Genomic DNA, 10,900 nt, shown 5'->3' with positions numbered 1-10,900 from the left:
CATATAAAGTTCTCGTTGATGATGTCGAAGAAGGATATTACTCTTCCGGCCTCACTCTAATTCCTTTCTCTAAGTCTATGTACCAAGAGCTGTAAAGCATATCATTATAACCCTAAGGGAATGATTTAAAGGTTTACATTTTCATGATTTTTAAAATACCAATGAAAGGCAACTTTTAAAATTCCTCACTGTATGTTTTATATTCAGCACCAAGAAAATTTAAAATATAAAAATGGAATATAGATCGGGTAGACTATCAATACACCTTAAAAATTTCCTATCAGCTAAGTCAAATAAAATAGTTTGTAAGAGCGGTCTACATACACAGAAGTCTTGCTTTGTCTCGGTGTAGATGAGGAAATGCTATATTCTGTCAGCATTTTGGGGGGAGCATGGAAAATCTCTGGGTGTCAATTTCCTTGTCAGCTGTCATTAGCACCCTAACATCACAAGAGCATCATAATGTAAACCTTTTTTTCCAGGCCTTCAGACTAAAGTGGCTTTGTGATGAATTCTATCTGTCTGTGTACAAGGGGAGGCATAAAGTAGAAATGTATCCATGCTTGGGAGAAAAAAAAAAAGTCTTCCTCCATTATAAGAGTGTATAAAGACATCTCCTGGTTGCTTAATTCCAAATACACAACTTCCTTCTAAACATTTATAAGGAGCAAGAGATGGTGGGCTGACTATGAATGAATTAGTATTAACTAATCACTAAAAGAAAAGAATATTCCCTTCCTTTTATTCAGAACCCCTGACATGTAAATTGTACAATTAATCCTAAAGCATAGAAAGTGTTTAAGCTGATAGTATCTGTAATCAAATAATGAAAAAAGAAAAGCCGTTAAGTGAACACACCATTTAGGGTCAAATATGTTCAGCAAAAACCGTAGTGGGTCTTTGATCACAGGGATATCAAACAGTTGGTTCTCATGTAATAGCTAAATGTTTCAGATTTTGTTTTTATTAAATTTGGCAGTTTCACACTGAGATCTGTATTCCTGGTGAATGGAAGACAGCTACTATGTTAGAAGGGGTTCAGTTTTCACAACTGCAAGGAAGTCAGAGAAGTTTCAGGAATGGACCACAAAATGTACTCATTTCACAGTGCTCTCCTATTCTGAACTGTGCAGTTATCTATTAAATTTTCTAACAGATATTTGTGTAAGGTGTATGTATGCTTGTGCAATTATTAAAAAAAGCAGTTTTGGAAAACAGTGTATTTATTAAAGAAAATTACTTATAGGGCATGTACAAAACTGTAAAAAAAAACTTTAAAAAACACATTCAATTTGCCCAGTAAAGTTGTTTTTTGTGAAATTTATGTGTTGTTGAATAAAGGACTTTAGTATTCAAAGTATCTCTATTTTTCCATGAACAAATGTTTATTTGTGGGATTTTTCAGTAATGAGCATATGATCCTGAAAATCTAATTTTGTTTATGATAAAAAAGCTTATAATTCTACATTTGCCCTTATGTTAGCAAAATGAATACTGTATATAAATCTTTCATAAACTATGCCAGTTTTTGTTCATTCTGTTTTTCCTCATATATTTTGCCTTTCTCATACACTTAAAGGAGGGGAAAAAAGAAGAACATGATTGTTTTCACATTTCCAAAGGATATATTTTTGTTGAAAGCTTTAATAGGCCATTGAAGGAAGAAATAAATATATCCAAACTTTTTTCCCTTCCTCTCCATCATATGCCAGGAGAAAGCAACCCATGAATTTCTTGTGAATGAAAAATCCTGTTCATAGTACCTGGAAGCAGAAACGTGCAACGCCGGAATTCTTCAGCCACTCCCAGCAATTCTCTGAGATTACATTGCTATTGCTAGCTTTTTTACTATGGAATATTGTGTCCACCAATGCGCTTATTTGGTGGTGAATGTGCTTAGCCCTTATTTCACTGCTTCTCAGAGCAAAGATCTTTTCTTTTTCTTCAATTTCTCCTCTAACCAGAAGAAATGTAGGATTCCTTTTTATATCTTGGAAATCTTTAATATTGTTGCAAACATGGGACTTCAAACAATTCAGAGTTTATGTCCACAGAAAATACCACATTAGAAGATTTTTGTAAATTTATGAATTTCAAGCTGTGTCCTATTAGTATAATATCACAAGTATAAAATATCTTGGCCATGGCCATAGAGTTGGATTACATAGGTTACATAGGGTGATAAAGAAGAATTAGGTAACTTGACTTATGAAAGACCCTGGATTCTCAGCATTTTTTCAGGTGAGTCACTATGCTTTTTATTATATCTTGGTGTAAACAACAATATTGCAATAATATGAAACTGGATTTTCATACATAATACTTTCTTTTTTTTTTAATATATTTTATTGATTTTTTACAGAGAGGAAGGGAGAGAGATAGAGAGTTAGAAACATCGATCAGCTGCCTCCTGCACATCACCCACTGGGGACGTGCCCGCAACCAAGGTACATGACCTTGACCGGAATCGAACCTGGGACCTTTCGGTCCGCAGGCCGACGCTCTATCCACTGAGCCAAACCGGTTTTGGCTACATAATACTTTCTTACCTGAAAATTTCAAGGATATAAATACTTGGAGGCTCATATGTAATTCTTAAGAATACATTAAATTAACCAAAAAGGGAAAGGGCAGTTCTATAACTTTAGACATTGAGCCAGATAATTTTGTATGGTTTTCTGCAGCGTCATATATTTTGTCAAGGTGTTTATTGGTTGAAGCTGGTTTTGTTTGCATGTTTTATGCAGAAGCTATTCTCCATCTCATTTCCACTCTTTGTCTTTTCTAATAGAGAGAAAATGTGATTTTAGGTAAACATAATGCACACAAATTTAAGATTTTAATTACCTACACTAAAAAAGTAGCATAGTGATATGGGAGATTTTTGCTTATTTGGAAATTTAGTTTCTAATCCTTTATTCTAATATCTTGGCTTAAGATCTATCTTTGGGTCCTTTGCAACTCAGATTTTTTGGCCAATATTTAAATCCATATTTCTTATTTTCGGTGTATTTATATAAAGTGAAATATCAACCAAATTATTTTTTAGTCTAAGTCTGCACTTTGTTTACAACATGTTATTTATGACAAAAATCATTCTGGTTAACGGTGGTGTCATTTCACAAATTGGAAGTACAGATCTCTTTTTCAAAATAGTATTTTTAAAAGCTGCTTTTATCATATATAAACTACATGCAAAGCATTTAAATTTTTTGCTTTATTGATTAAGGTATTACATATGTGTCCTTATTGCCCCATTGCCCCCCGCCCCTCCACTCATGTCCTCACCCCCTAACCAATGGACACATACAAAGCATTTTTAACAAAAGACTGAATTACATAACTTCTTTAATAGTAAGATGCTAGAAGACTGCTTGGTTTGAATTATGATCTGATTATTATTTTTCTGAAAAAATATCTTCTAATTAAAATTATATGGCTTCAGAAACACTGAAGGGGTGTTAAAAATAATATTTAAATGGTATTATTTAATCTTTGAATTATCATAAAACATATGGAGCTGGAAATTCTTATTCATTGTATTGTTCAGGAACTTTTCTCACCATTTCATAAATTACCTTGTAAATTTACTTATAACTTTATTTATAAATATAATTTTATCTGTGAATATTGAATTACTATGTGTGGGGTAGAGATAGTTCAATCTGTGTACTTGTGTGCTTTTTCCTAGTCAACAGAGTTGAAGTCATGTCCCACAATAGCAAAAGAACAGTGTGCCATTAAACATCTTCCGGAGAAAAGATTACGTCACTGTTGTACAGTTGCAGTTGAATTTGATGACTCAGCATCTTATAATACTCTCTGAGAATCAGAGAATTTGGAAAAGCTTCATGCAATCTTTTGGGCTTTTTATGAGCTCTTTAATGAGTTCTCTATGCCCTACTTTCAGACATTGAAGCAACTGTGTTGAAAATTATAAGTACTGTTTGCTCCCCAAATGCATTCTTTATTTTCATGTAATTTGAACATTTTAGGTATATTTGTATACAACTGAGCTGTCTATTTATATGTATGTATATTTGAACTTCAAGTACACATCCAACCACTAATAGATGGCAATACACTTTAACCATTATGGAATAGGTTTTTATTCCCCGAACGCCCAATTTCATGATGTCTACAGAGCATCAGTGTGAATATTTTTGTGTGTTGGCAAACCAGAAATTGATTTAATTTCTTATTTATTCAACTAGTGGTATTGTGTATCTTCAATATTTCAGACACTGGGGATACCAAGTTGAGTAAAACATGGTCCCTGACACATTTACCATCATGTTGGAACTCAATTAAGTGGTCAAAGTAAATACACAAATAAATAAAAATAGTGGAGGAGTGGCAAGAGATATAATTCCTTCCTCTTGGCACTCCAACCACTTAGACTTTCTTCCAGTCCTTACACTTGTAAAATGAGTTTTCCCTCGCACCTCAGGAAAGTTTGTTTATGTTGTTTTTAATACCTAGAATTTTATTGTCTTATCTGTCCTCCTGGGTAATGGCTACTCATTGTTCAGAATTTAACACTTCATTTTTTAAAAGGAAAAATTCCTTAAATTTTGTGACTGTCAAATTCACCTATTATAGGCTCTCAAAGTAACTTATAGTTCTTCATAACAATTACTAATGAATTAATTCAATATATATTATACATTTTTTATGTGCTCTTCACCAATCTAGGCAACTAGAATCCTATATAATAAAGAGCTAATATGCAAATGGCCATCATGCCCTCATGCTGTCATGCCATAATGGCTCAGACACTCAACACTGGGGAGAGAGGAATGGGGACCAGCCAGGCACAAATGAGCTCACAAGAGAGGAATGGGGACCAGTCAGGCTGCAGCCAGGAGAGGGACAAGCCACTCGCTCCACAGTCCCAGGCAACAGCGGCTGCGCCTGCACCCCAGAAGATGGACAAGCCACCCACCCTGCGGTCCTGGGGGCCAGCAGCTGTGCCTGTGCCTGCAACCTGGGAGAGGGACAATCCGAATGCTCCATGGTCCCCGTGGTCCCAGATGCCAGTGGCTGCATCTACACCTGTGTCTGCACCTGTGGCCTGGGATAGGGACAAGCTACCTGCACCGCAGTCCCAGACACCAGCACATGTGGCTGTGGCCTGGGCAAAGCTGCCTGCTCACGGTCCTCTGTGGCTTCAGCCAGCTCGGGTGAAGCCGATCTGGGTCCTGGGTGCCTTTGGCCAGAGGAGGAAATCCTGGGTCCCAGGTGTGGGGTGAGGCAGAGGCGGTTAAGGGCAATCAGACCAGCAGAGGAGCAGTTAGGAGTGATTGGGCCAGTAGGGGAACAGTTAGGGGCTAATCAGGAAGGCAGGCAGAGGTGGTTAGGGGTGATCAGGCAGGCAGAGGTAGTTAGGAGCAATCAGGCAGGCAAGCAAGCAGTTAGGAGCCAATAGTCCCAGATTGTGAGAGGCAGTCAGACATCCCCCGAGGAGTCCTGGATTGGAGAGGATGCAGGCCGGGCTGAGGGACCACCTCCCCCTGTGCAAGAATTTTGTGCACTGGGCCTCTAGTATATTAATATACAAGTAAGACACAAATCTCTGCCTCCATAGAGTTTGTTGTGTTCTAGTGGAAAGAGTTCAGAAGCAAGTAAAGAAAGACATACAAACATCACATGGTAATATATGCTATTATGCTAATACTAGAGGCCTGGTGCACAAAAATTCATGCACTGGGGGGGTCCTTTAGCCTGGCCTGCCCCTCTCACAGTTTGGGATCCCTCAGGGGATATCCTAATGATGGCTTAGGCCCACTCCTCCCTTTGTGGGAGGCGACCGGGCCAATCAATGGAAGGCTGCTGCTGCTGTCACTGCTGGCTGCCGCAGCCACCTGTCCTCAGCCCTCACAGTTGCTGTGGCTTTGTCCAGAAGGACATCCTGAAGATGTCCAGTCTATCCAGTCTAATTAGCATATTACCCTTTTATTACTATAGATGAGGAGGAAAAAGAAGATTAGGAATACTAACGGAGTGAGAAGATGATGAAGAGAATTGGAATTTTAAATGGGTAGTTTAGGAAAAGCCTAACTGAGACGGTAACAATTGAAGTAAGACCCCAAGGAGGCAAGGAAGTAAGTAAGCCATATGGATATCTTGGAAACAGCCTACTAGTCAAAGGGAATAGCAAGTACAAGGACCTTGAGGCAAGAATGAGCCTGGAATTTGTAAGGACCAGCATGAAGCCCATTATGTCTGCAGTGCAACTGGTAAGAGAGAATAGTAGGAAACATTATTAAAGAAGTAAGAGAGACAAGATTATGTAGTGTCCTGTTAAGGACTTTGACTTTTACTCAAAGTGAGAAAGAGCCCTAACCGGTTTGGCTCCATGGATAGAGCATCGGCCTGCAGAATCAAGGGTCCCAGGTTCGATTCTGGCCAAGGGCATGTACCTTGGTTGCAGGCACATCCCCAATAGGGGGTGTGCAGGAGGCAGCTGATCGATGTTTCTCTTTCATCGATGTTTCTAACTCTCTATCCTTCTCCCTCCTCTCTGTAAAAAAATCAATAAAATATATATTTTTTAAAAAAGTGAGAAAGAAAGTCTTTGTAGGGTTCAATTAGAGGGAGACATGAACCAATATATATTACAAAAAGACTGCTTTGGCTACTATGTGGAGAACAGACTATAGAAGGTCAAGAATGGAGGAAGGGGGACCAGTTTGGGGAGGCCATTGCCATGATCCAAGTGAAAAAAGATGGTGGAACCAGAGTGGTAGCAGTGAAAGGTTGCAAGAAGAGGTTAAATTCAGCATGTAGTTTAAAACAAAGGAAATAGAATTTGTAGACAGGCAGGAATCTCCAGTGTTTTTAATGTGAATAAGTGGAAAGTAAAGTTGCCAATTAATGAGATGGAAAAGACTGCATTTTGGTTTTGAACATATCAAACTTAAGTTTCTTCTCAGACCTTCAAGTAAAGATGACAAGCATACAATTATATATATGGGCTTGGATTTCAAGGTAGACTTTTAACCTGGAGATATAGATGATATTTAAAAATAATGAGCCTGGATGAGATTATCAAAAGAGTGAGTGTGGATAGATAGGGAGAGAAAAGGCAAGGACAGATTTGGGAGTCACCTATAGCAGTTGTACTTTCACCTTCAGTCTAATCATTATTTGATTACGGTCCACCTCCCACACTGACCACAATATAGAAGAAATGAAAACCCAGGAAAAATTCTGCATGTAAATTCTTCTATTTCCCTTTTTTCCCAGTGGCCTGAAATCTTTTGGACTTTAGTTATTCCAATCCTTACCCTTCAAACACAGGTGACTATTCATCCCTCTCAATTTATCCCATCTCCATTGCACACAAAAGCTTACACTTACTTATGTTTATTCAAAAATATTTTAATAGTTACATATAACAATCTTTTCTGCTAACACAAATATAAATACATCAAATTAAAAGTTTAATTCTGATCATAATTATTGCATTAAAATTTAAACATAATTATACTGTATTTAGTATGACATATTTTATTCTTCTGTTCATATATATTTGTTGGCAATTCTATTAAAGAAGATGAAACCATTATCTCTTATTTAACATCTCCAGGGACTAAAATGTTTGAGCAGAAAGTGAATAGATGTCAAAACTACAAATTGGGATTAAGTTTAGTTGACTCAGTCACAGAAAAAAATTGTGAGATTTCAGATTTCCCCACACTTTTACTCACAAAGGAAAACGTTGGCTCATGATTATGAAGATATTATAGTGCAAACCTCGTAATACTTATTGTTTTTGTTCCTTTACCCTTCATTCTTTATAGAGTAGTCAAACACATTTTCATTAATAGCCTGAGTGGATTACAAGGAGCACGTTTAGAAGTGTTTCTTTATATTTTGTATGGGAAAGAAATAATTTTGTCCCAGAATTTCTTTACACCAAAATTTCAGTTTCAAGCCTACCATTTGACAGAAATCTCTACAGACCATACGTTCACCACTGAGTCTTCACCACCAGAGTGCTGAGGACTAGACAAAAAGTAGCTACAAATCTGAAAGAACTGAATGTTAATTATCCCAGTCCATTAAAATCCCAAGGATCCTCAATATATTCAGAACAAAAAACAACAACAAACAGAACAGAACTGCTTGATTTTAGAGTTTGGTAGGAAATGGTGAGAATCTTAGGAAATGTCAAGGCTAAAAGAAACTGGGTTGGAAAGAATTTAGCAATAAAGCTACAATATTCTTTGGGAGCTTGGTCAACATTGTCACCTTGGACATCTGTAGAACTTTTGAAGTTTATTAACAGATTCCACCATCACATAAGTATCCACAGCACTGTACCTGTTGCATCACGTAAGAGTTCATTTACATGCTGCATTATTACATGTATTCCCATACCAGAGCAAAACTGTGAATCTGAGAAGATGTAGTACTTTCCAATGTATAAAGTCTGTCAGAGAACAAGTTCTATATGGTTAATTTAAAGGAAGCTGGCACACAATTTAAAGATGTAATTTGAGTCATGGCTGATGATATACTTTTACTTATTTAGCCTCTTATGCAGCTTGTTTGCATTACTTGAACAGATTTGCTGTTTCTAATCTGACTGCATTGTGTATGACTTGAGGAATGCTGATTAATTCTTGTGGGTAATTATCACACACACTGCCAATGTTGTACATTTGGATCCTGCGTTACACAATCTATGTGTGCATCCCTTATGTTATTAGTGGAAGTTGCATGCAATAGGTAAATAAACCTGTTCTTGGTTTAGATTAAAAATGATTGTTGATCCTTTTCTGTCTTTAATAGAAACTGCATGAGATGGAAGAATCTGGTATAGGTTTTATTTGCTTCAAATAGCTTTAATTGGAATTCTTAAATTGTCCCTACAACTGCCACCAATAGTAAGCTCTAAAATATCATTTGTAATTGGAAGATTAATTTGCATTTTATTCCTGACGTGAAGTTAATATGTCTTACTTTGTGAACTTCCAGACAGTGAAGCTTTTCAGTATCATTGGAGCATTCCTGAATAACTCTTTTTGATCATTTTGATACTTGTAGGCAACTGTCTCATCTGCTTACATTTAAAAAGAGAAGTACTAAACAAATTACTTCTAGGTTAGCCTAATTTAGCAGTCTATTCACTGGCTTATTCAATAGTGAGTACATAGGATTTTAAATGATGGGTTATAATGTGAAAAGGGCATTTCACTAGAAGTCCTAGAACATTTAAAAAGGAAGTGTGTCACTCCTTACTTTATGCTCATAGTTAAATTGCAAATTACAGCAGAGTTGTATAGGGAAAGGATAAAAAAAATAAACATCAGGTACTATTAAAAAACTAATGTATCCTTATTCTTTTTTTTTTTTTCAAAAGTACTTGGACATTTTAATGAACTCCCCTCCATGTAGCTTCAAGCTACCAGGACACAGGCCCCACCAACACCCTTAATCTTCTCCTCGGCTCTTCTGCTGGAGAACTTGGCCTTCACAATGACAGGCTGCTTTGGGAGCTTTCCCTTCCCCAGAACTTTGTAGTAGCCGGATCGCGCCACATCAATGATGGGAGCAACTCCAGTCTTGCTTTTGGCAGCATTCACCCGTGTCTGCTCACTGACCAGGGTCCACAGTTTATCAAGGTTGACAGTTGGGCAGAAGCTCTGGTTCCTCTTCAAGTGGTAATGCCTCATACCAACTTTCCCAAAGTAGCCTGGGTGATATTTGTCGAAGTTGATCCTGTGATGATGCAGGCCGCCAGCATTCCCGCAGCACCGCCCCCCCCCCGGGTGCTTCCTCAGTCTGGATGGCATGTTGGCGGCCGAGTTGCAAGAGCCCTTATTCTTATTCTGATGTATTCATAACCTTATTCCTAACTTTCTCACTCTTTTCTTGAGCTGTTATGTTGGAACCATCAAATAAGATCGCTTGATTTCATATAATTAGCCTTCCTGTTTTCTAGAAGAGTAAATGAAGTCCTGATTTCTATGAGAATGGATGGCACTGTTCAGAATCTTTTATTTCATAGTTAGTCATTTAGTCCTAAAAAAAAAAAAAGTAGAACATGTAACTATGCACAATGGCTTAAACATAAAAGAGACATTTATCTCAGATCATTGAAAAATCCTGAGGAAAAAGTAAAGCAATGATTACACTATTTTCTCTTATTCTATCACTATGGTAGTTTCCATTGGCTTTATCTGGGGCCTTAGCTATTTATGTTGAGGCCTCTAGCACCTGTAAACATTTATTTTCCATTGCTAGGAATTCTATAGAGGACATTTTTTCCCTCAGGAGTCCAGCAAGAATCCCACAATGAATTCTTCGTGGAGTCAATCATCCAAAATTAGATTATGTGCCCAATACTTAGGCAGTCACTATAAAGAGCAAAGTTTTGGTTAATCTTACATTCTGGGTGGGAATAAGCTTCTCGGGCCACATTTACTGAGGATGAAAGGAAAGTAGTTCTCCAGGGAAAAATCAGGGTATGACCATCCGAAACAAAAAGGGACATTGGTATTGGGCAGGAAAACAGTGAATTCGAGGAAGGCAGAGAATCAAGGAAGGCCTTAAGGAAAAGGGAATAAGGAAAAAGGGGAGAAAGAAAGAAGGAAGTAGGATGGGGAAATGACAAATATTATGAAGAGGATCAACAGTAATTTTTTAATATATATACATATATATATATATAGAGAGAGAGAGAGAGAGAGAGAGAGAGAGAGAAAGGAACATTGCTGCCGCCTTGGCTCCAGATGAGGAATTGAACTGGCAACCTTTGGGTACAGAGGACAATGCTCAACCAACTGAGCCACACTGGCCAGGGCTCAACAGTCATTTTTTGTTTGTTTTTGCTTTGTTTTGTTTTGTTTTGTTAATCTTCACCAGTGGATATTTTTTTCCATTGAGATTT

At 37.4% G+C, this 10,900-nt stretch overlaps 1 pseudogene; it reads right to left on the bottom strand.

The window, feature by feature from the left end:
- Positions 1–9,407: 9,407 nt before the first annotated feature.
- LOC139020412 (large ribosomal subunit protein uL15 pseudogene) lies at positions 9,408–9,803 on the bottom strand (annotated as a pseudogene).
- Between the last annotated feature and the right edge of the window lie 1,097 nt (positions 9,804–10,900).

This window comes from Myotis yumanensis, unplaced genomic scaffold (genome assembly GCF_028538775.1).
Source record: "Myotis yumanensis isolate MYYU_CA2020_CCGP unplaced genomic scaffold, mMyoYum1.0.hap1 SCAF_1, whole genome shotgun sequence".
Lineage (NCBI taxonomy): Eukaryota > Metazoa > Chordata > Mammalia > Chiroptera > Vespertilionidae > Myotis > Myotis yumanensis.
The sequence above is the reverse complement of the archived record's forward strand: the minus strand, read 5'-3'. Positions and strand labels throughout refer to the sequence as shown.